Here is an 8,332-nt window from a genome sequence, read left to right as displayed (position 1 = left end):
CATGCTTAATAACCCAATTATTAATATATACACTAGAATACTATTCAGCCATAAAAAGAATGAAATCCTGTCATTTGCAGTAACATGGATGATGAGCCTAGAGGACATTATGACAACCGAAAAAAGACAGGAACAGCAAGATAAGTACCACGTGCTCTCACTCATATATAGAAGCTAAATAAGTTGATCTCCTATTCCTACCCTTTTATTTTGAACTTGCGTACAGTGTGTGAGTTTCTTATACACAGAAGATAATTGGGTCATATTTTTTAATCTACTCTGCCAATCTTTGCCTCTTAATTTCTGCATTTAGACAATTTATATTTAATGTAATTATTGATATGTTAGTGCTTAAATCTGCCATTTAATTTTTTGTTTTGTATTTGTTCTCCATGATTTTAGTTTCTGTTTTCTTTTTCCTGACTTCCTATGAGTTACTTTAACATTTTTTAGAATTCCTTTTTAATATATGTATAATCTTTTGAATGTATCTCTTTGTATAGGCTTTCCAGTGGTTGCTCTAAATATTACATCATATGTATATAACTTTTCATAGTCTAGTTGTCATTTTACCAGTTTCAGTAAACCACAAAAATCTTACTTCCTTTCATGTCCCTTTACCCTTTTCTATTAATAATTGTCTTAAATGTTCTAAATGTATGCATTTAGAGCCACATTGGACAGTAATGCAATTTCTTATTTAACCATAAAAAATAACTTTAAAAACTTTAGAAGAGCATGAAAGCCTATTATAATTCCTCATATGTTTGCTGAGTATGTTTTTTTTTCTTCCTGATGTTTCAAGGTTAATTTTTCCTCCATTTTATTTCCGTTTAGAAAACTCCCTTTATACCATTTGTGAAGATCTACTGGCAACAAATTCTCTTAGTTTTCCTTCATGTAATAATCAGTTGATTTCCCACCATTCCTGAAAGATATTTTTGCTCAATATAGGAGGCTGATGGACAGTTCATTTCTTTCATCACTTGAAAAATACTGTGCTGCTTTCTTGTAAACCACATAGTTTCTGATGAGAAATTTACTGTAATTTAAAATGTTTTTCTTCTACAACTAACATGCCATTTTTCTGTGACTGCTTTCAAGATTTCAAAATCTTGTAACTTTAGTTTTCAGAACTCTAATTAGGATGTGTCTTAATAGAGACTTATTTAGGTTTATCCTTTGGGGGATTTCAGCAACTTCTCAAATTTGTAGGTTTATGTCTCTAGCCAAGTCGTCAGGCATCCTTTATTCATGTAGCGTTTCAGTCCCGCCTTTTCTCCTCTCCTTACAGAAATCCAATGACATGTGCTTAGATCTTTTGTTATATTCCCACATCTCCCTGGAGGTTCTGTTTATATTTTTTATTGTTTTTAATCTATTTTCTCTCTGTTGTTCAAATCGGATGATTTTATTGTTCATCTTCAAGTTCACCGATCTGTCTTCTGTCCCCTGCATTATGCTGTTCAGTCCATCCACTGAATTTTTGTTTGGTTATTATATTTTCAGTGCTAAAATATCCCTTTGTAAATGTATCTTTATATCCTCTATTCCTTTGCTTTGACTTTCTACTTCTTTGTTGAGGCTCTACATCCTTACTTGTTTCAGCATGTTCATAATTGCTTGTCAGAGCACTTTAAGCATAAGCACCTTAAAATCTCTGTGAGGTAATTCTTCCATGTCTGTTATCTTAGTGTTGGCATGCATCACTTGCCTTCTTTATTCACTTTGAACCTTCCTGGTTCTCAGCATGACAAGTGATTTTTGATTGAAACCTGGACATATTACGTTGTGAGGATGGATTTTATTTAAACCTTTTGTTTAAATCAGCTGGCCGTCTCTGACACTGTTCTGGTGAGGGGAGGGGTGTGCACCACTTGTTACTGACAGTTAAAGGCAGAAGCGGAGTTCCCCACTTGGCCTTCACTGACACCTGTGGTGAGGTGCTCCCTGTTGCCATTGTAGCCAGGCAGGTGTGGTAGTTCTAGCGCCTCGTGTGGTGTCCACTGATACCCCGTTGAGAGTAGCCTCATTGCTGGGGGCCGGGGGGAGCGGCGGGGGGATGTTGCATTAGCATACAATGAAGATCAACGTCTCAGCACCTGCGTGGTTTTCTCTAACACCACCCAGTGGGGGCATCAAGGTGCCTTGTGCCAACCTCGCAAGGGTAGGCATCTAGTCTCCCCACTCCATCTTTGCAGGCAGGGAGGGGAATGGTGCCACAGTTTTTTCTGTGGTGTTTGGCTGAAATAGAGAAGTTACTATCTAAAAGTTTTCTGTCTTGCTTGGTCCCCCCTTTCCTGGTCTTTTAGCTAGAAAAAACAGGCTTTTAGGGGGCCTTTTTTTTCTTTGTGCCTACTGGCATTTCTGTGTTGCTAGTTTCCCTGGCAACAGGTCTGGGAAAGAAAAGGCAAAAAGAAAATCCAGGGAACCCACCTTGACACCATTCCTCATGTCCTAAGGCCCTAGCCAGTCAGCAGGCTCTCCCTACCTTTCAGAGTCTTCTTGTGTTTGACTTGTACGTACACACGCTACTCGACTTATGATGGGTTATGTCCTCATAAACCCATTGTAACTTGAAAATATCATAAGTCAAAAATGCATTTAATACACATAACCTACTGAACATCAGAGCTCAGCCTAGCCTACCCTGAACATGCTCAGAACACTTGCAATAGCCTACAGTTGGGCAAAATCATCTGGCAGCACAGTCCACCATAGAGTCTCAGTTGTTTGCCCTTGGGATGGCAGGGCGATCGGGAGGTTGCCTCACTGCCGCTGGCCAGCATCGTGAGAGGGTGTTATACTGCATATCACCAAAATTCAAACTTTAAGTGCAGTTTATACTAAGCACATATCACTTTTGCACCATCATAAATTTGAAAAATTGTAAGTCAAAACCATTGTAAATCAGGGACCGCCTGTAGAACAAAAAATACAAAAGTGTGAGGCAAGGTAAAAACTGTACTCAGAAGAAAATGTATAACATGAAATGTTCTTATTATGAAAGAAAACTGAAAATGAAAAGGAGGTTTAGTTCTTTTAAATTAGGAAAACACAACAAAAACTATTTGAGCAGAGAAGGTAGTAAATAACAAGGCAGAAATCTATAAAATAAAATGTCCACATTTGTTTTGTACCATATGGTGTGCTACACATCCAAAAACTTTAAAATACTATATAAACACACACACACACGCACACACACACACATATATACATATATGTCTTTTACATGTTTGGTTGAACTGGCATGAAATAAAGATTTGAAAGACTTGAACACTGAAACTAAAAGGCTTCATCTACTGAACATATAGAAAATAGTAATAGGAGGAAAACACACCTGATACGTCTTACATGCAGTGGGGATTCCACTAGAGAAACAAACAATCCTGGCCTATCCCCAATCCTAACACACTCTTCCCTAAGGGATTAATCTAATTGTTCAGTATAGAAGGAGAAACATGGCATACAGATACCAAACCCTTCCTCTTCTCTTTCTCTCGGATCTGAGCTTCTGACAGGGACCACATAATCCTCTCTAATCCTCTATGACATAATCTGACCATAGCAGCCACCACCTATTACCAGAGAGGACCGCCTCAGCCAAGCACTCCCTGAGACCAGATGGGTAACTCTTCCTAAATTTGAGGTTTAGTGTTAAGACACTCACATGCCCACAGATTTAAGTTACGTTCTCCAACATCAGCTTGTTCAGTAATAAAGGGAATAGTTTAGACTCCATCCGCCAACGTTTTGCTCTACTTTTTTCAAGCTACCAGAACTCTTGTGGAGAAGACAGGTGTGTTATCGTTGGCTGCTCTCTTAGGAAAAAAATAACTAGAGGAGGCACTTTCTATTAAAATTTACATGAGATATTTATTAAAATTCTCAGCTTGCTCCGCCGGCCGTCCGGGCGCGCGCGCCGCCGCGGCTTTTTCTCGGGCCCCCGCGGCGCCCTCCTCGCCCGGCGCCAGCGGGCGCGCGGCTCCTTCCGCCAGCTTCCCGCGTCAGGCGCCGCCGCAGCCAAGACGCCAGGGGCGGCGCCTCGGATTGAAATCACAGAAGGTACACGTGTTGTTCTTAAGAAAAAAAGAGGAAATTTAAGAAAAACGCTATGGCAAAGAGAATAAAAGCTAAGCCCACTTCAGACAAACCTGGAAGTCCATACCGCTCTGTCACGCACTTCCACTCGCTAGCTGTCATAGACATCCCTGGAGCAGACACTCTGGATAAATTATTTGACCATGCTGTATCCAAATTTGGGAAGAAGGACAGCCTTGGGACCAGGGAAATCCTAAGTGAAGAAAATGAAATGCAGCCAAATGGAAAAGTTTTTAAGAAGTTAATTCTTGGAAATTATAAATGGATCAACTATCTCGAAGTGAACCGCAGAGTGAATAACTTTGGTAGTGGACTCACTGCACTGGGACTAAAACCAAAGAACACCATTGCCATCTTCTGTGAGACCAGGGCCGAATGGATGATTGCTGCACAGACTTGCTTTAAGTACAACTTTCCTCTTGTGACTTCATATGCCACACTTGGCAAAGACGCAGTAGTTCATGGGCTAAATGAATCTGAGGCTGCCTATCTTATTACTAGTGTTGAACTTCTAGAAAGTAAACTAAAGACTGCATTGTTAGATATCAGTTGTGTCAAACACATCATTTATGTGGACAATAAGACTATCAATAAAGCAGAATACCCTGACGGATTTGAGATTCACAGCATGCAATCAGTAGAGGAGTTGGGATCCAAGCCAGAAAACTTGAGTGTTCCTCCAAGTAGACCAACGCCTTCAGACATGGCCATTGTCATGTATACCAGTGGTTCTACAGGCCGGCCTAAGGGAGTGATGATGCATCATAGCAATTTGATAGCTGGAATGACAGGCCAATGTGAAAGAATACCTGGACTGGGACCAAAGGACATATACATTGGCTACTTGCCTTTGGCTCATGTGCTGGAATTGACAGCAGAGATTTCTTGCTTTACCTATGGCTGTAGAATTGGATATTCTTCTCCACTTACACTATCTGACCAGTCCAGCAAAATTAAAAAGGGAAGCAAAGGAGACTGTACTGCACTGAAACCTACACTTATGGCTGCTGTTCCAGAAATCATGAATCGAATTTATAAGAATGTTATGAGCAAAGTCCAAGAGATGAATTGTATTCAGAAAACTCTGTTCAAGATAGGGTATGATTACAAATTGGAACAGATCAAAAAGGGATATGATGCACCTCTTTGCAATCTGTTACTGTTTAAAAAGGTGAAGGCTCTGCTGGGAGGGAATGTCCGCATGATGCTGTCTGGTGGGGCCCCACTGTCTCCTCAGACACATCGATTCATAAATGTCTGCTTCTGCTGCCCAGTCAGCCAGGGTTACGGACTGACAGAATCGTGTGGTGCTGGGACAGTGACTGAAGTCACGGACTATACTACTGGCAGAGTTGGAGCCCCTCTTATTTGCTGTGAAATTAAGCTTAAAGACTGGCAGGAAGGCGGTTATACAATTCACGACAAGCCAAATCCCAGAGGTGAAATTGTAATTGGCGGACAGAATATCTCAATGGGATATTTTAAAAATGAAGAGAAAACGGCAGAGAATTATTCTGTGGATGAAAATGGGCAAAGGTGGTTTTGCACTGGTGATATTGGAGAATTCCATCCCGATGGATGTTTACAGATTATAGATCGTAAGAAAGATTTGGTGAAGTTACAGGCAGGAGAATATGTGTCTCTTGGGAAAGTAGAAGCTGCACTGAAGAATTGTCCACTGATTGACAACATCTGTGCTGTTGCCAAAAGCGACCAGTCCTATGTGATCAGTTTTGTGGTTCCTAATCAGAAAAGGTTGACACTTTTGGCACAACAGAAAGGGGTTGAAGGATCTTGGGTTGATATATGTAATAATCCTGCCATGGAAGCTGAAATACTGAAAGAAATTCGAGAAGCTGCAAATGCCATGAAATTGGAGCGATTTGAAATACCGATCAAGGTTCGCTTGAGCCCAGAGCCATGGACCCCTGAAACTGGTTTAGTAACTGATGGTTTCAAACTGAAAAGGAAGGAGCTGAAGAACCATTACCTCAAAGACATTGAACGAATGTATGGGGGCAAATAAAGTGTTGCTCTCATTTATGCACAGGAGGTAGCCTGGTGGTTTTTTAGTTCTAAGGTTTTACACCTTTGTTGAACTCTCTGTTAGAATGTAAGGTGTATCATTCTAAAGACATGGTTAATACAAAAACAAAACTGATTAAAATAGTTGTCCAGTCTACTTTAACTTAGTTTTGCATAGTCCTGGTGAAGCTGAAATTGAAAAGTTATTTCCCTTTAGTGGTGTTATTAATCGTAGAGCAGAAATTCTTTTTAAAAATTAGCCTAAGATATACTTGTTTTGTAAAGAAAAATATTTAATGTTGAACAAAATTAATTGGAGTTGGAGTAGAATGTAGTTTGAGGAAATTTGCAGCTTCCAATGTCTATTGTCTTCCTAGTTCAGAAGAAGCCTAAATATTAAGCACGAAAGAAAACATGTATTAACACTACTCAAAGCAGAAGTGCTGCAGGGCTTTAAAATTCTCTTCCAACCATTTATCTTGAAGGGAAAATTCAATTGTAACATAATATACTGAATCAAATAGTACCTTAGAAGGTATTAATTTAAGATTATAATTGTTGCATAGGTTAGACATAGAACCATTGTAATATTGTGAATAATTACAGTGCCTAAAGTGAGAATAAACCAACATATACACACCAAAAACAAATCTAGTAATATATTTGAAGGGAAATTGAACTGCTTTTTTGAAACTTTGAGATCTAAAGTCAGTAACTATAATTATTTGATTTTAGAGGGAAGTACGTTTTTAAAAATGCTAAAATTTGTCATTCTATGTCTGTTAAAAAAAAAAATGAAAGACAGACCAAGAGTAAAATGATAGAAAGGTAATCAAAATGTAATAGGAAGCATTTTCTCAGTTAGAAAAAGTGATGAAATCATAAGTATTTGGAATTAGGACCCTTGCACAGCACTGAACCTGGGAAAGAGATTTAGACTCGGAATTTATCTTCAGGAACAGATTCATTTTTAAAATGTACTCATCTGAAATTGCATTTGTAATTTAAGGTCTGTTTGCTGTTGCTGATTTGATCCTTGATCAGTTAGCATTTCAGAAAGCCTTTCATTTTGCTTTAATTTTAGCAAAGCGGGTTATAATGAATGGCTTCCCCAGTATCTTCTTCCAGCCGACAGGTAATTAATTGACTTGGATGAGTTTGGGGAAGTTAAAGGGAAGAAAACATTGTTACCATCCTTTTCCTGTTTGTGAAGAGTTTAGAAACTGGAAATGTTAGATTTGAGAGAAAGGCAGAGTTACTTGATAAGGGACTGATGCTTGTGCAGTAACTTTTGAGTGTGGGTTTCTCTTGGAATCTTTAATTAAAATCTAGGGTTATATATCCCTGAAAGATATTCACACTTGAACCACAGTTACTGTAAAAGCAGAAATTCTTAATACTGTTATTCTTTGCACTTTTTCTTAATTATTTTATATATATATATATATCCACATATATATATGTGTGTGTGTGTGTGTGTGTGTGTGTGTGTGCTTGTTGCTTACATTGCTTTGTACAGATGTGGGCCACCATTGAAGCAAAATAAATTCTTTTTGTTCTAAAATATTTATAAAGAAAATACTTAAGTGTTATGTATATGGTGGTAATAAGGAAAAAATCATCTGGTATTATAAATAAGAATGAAGGTTTTTTGTAAAGATTTCTGTTCAGTGTTCTGCAAAGTAAAATTCTAGGCAAGTTTTCATTGAAGTTATGTGTATGTGAGTATTCTCATTCTTCCCAACTTGCCTTTGGAGAGTGAAAAACCATTACTATCTAGTAGACTACTATTCTGCTTCTATTCCTGCCCTACTGTTTATCCTTTTAGGATGGTTGTTTTTAGACTTTTCCAATATGTGATTCTCTCCCCCATATGAAATGGTGATTTTAAATGTGTGAGTACATGCATACTATCTTAGATATTTGCACCCCCACCTGCTCCCATCTTCCCAAAGCTAGAACACTGCCAACTAATCTCTTGAATAGGTCCTTTAGAAACACATAATTAACACTTAAGGTTGGGTGCTGCTAATTCTTTGCGAAAATCCAAATATTGTTAAGGGACCAGGGAGATGCCACTACCCCCTGTTTTATTCATCTAAAAATATACATGTTTATGTAAACAAATCTTTCCATATTCATAGTGACTTTTCAAGTATTTGAGCCTAAAGATTTTAATCTCACATTTTTATACCTGTTTAAA

General features: G+C 38.4%; 1 pseudogene; it reads left to right on the top strand.

Moving 5' to 3' along the window:
* Window positions 1–4,004: 4,004 nt before the first annotated feature.
* LOC105874805 (long-chain-fatty-acid--CoA ligase 4 pseudogene) lies at window positions 4,005–6,271 on the top strand (annotated as a pseudogene).
* The last annotated feature ends 2,061 nt before the right edge of the window (window positions 6,272–8,332 follow it).

This window comes from Microcebus murinus, chromosome 4, assembly GCF_040939455.1.
Source record: "Microcebus murinus isolate Inina chromosome 4, M.murinus_Inina_mat1.0, whole genome shotgun sequence".
Classification (NCBI taxonomy): domain Eukaryota; kingdom Metazoa; phylum Chordata; class Mammalia; order Primates; family Cheirogaleidae; genus Microcebus; species Microcebus murinus.
Note: the sequence above shows the minus strand (reverse complement) of the source record. Positions and strands in the feature narration are given on the sequence as shown.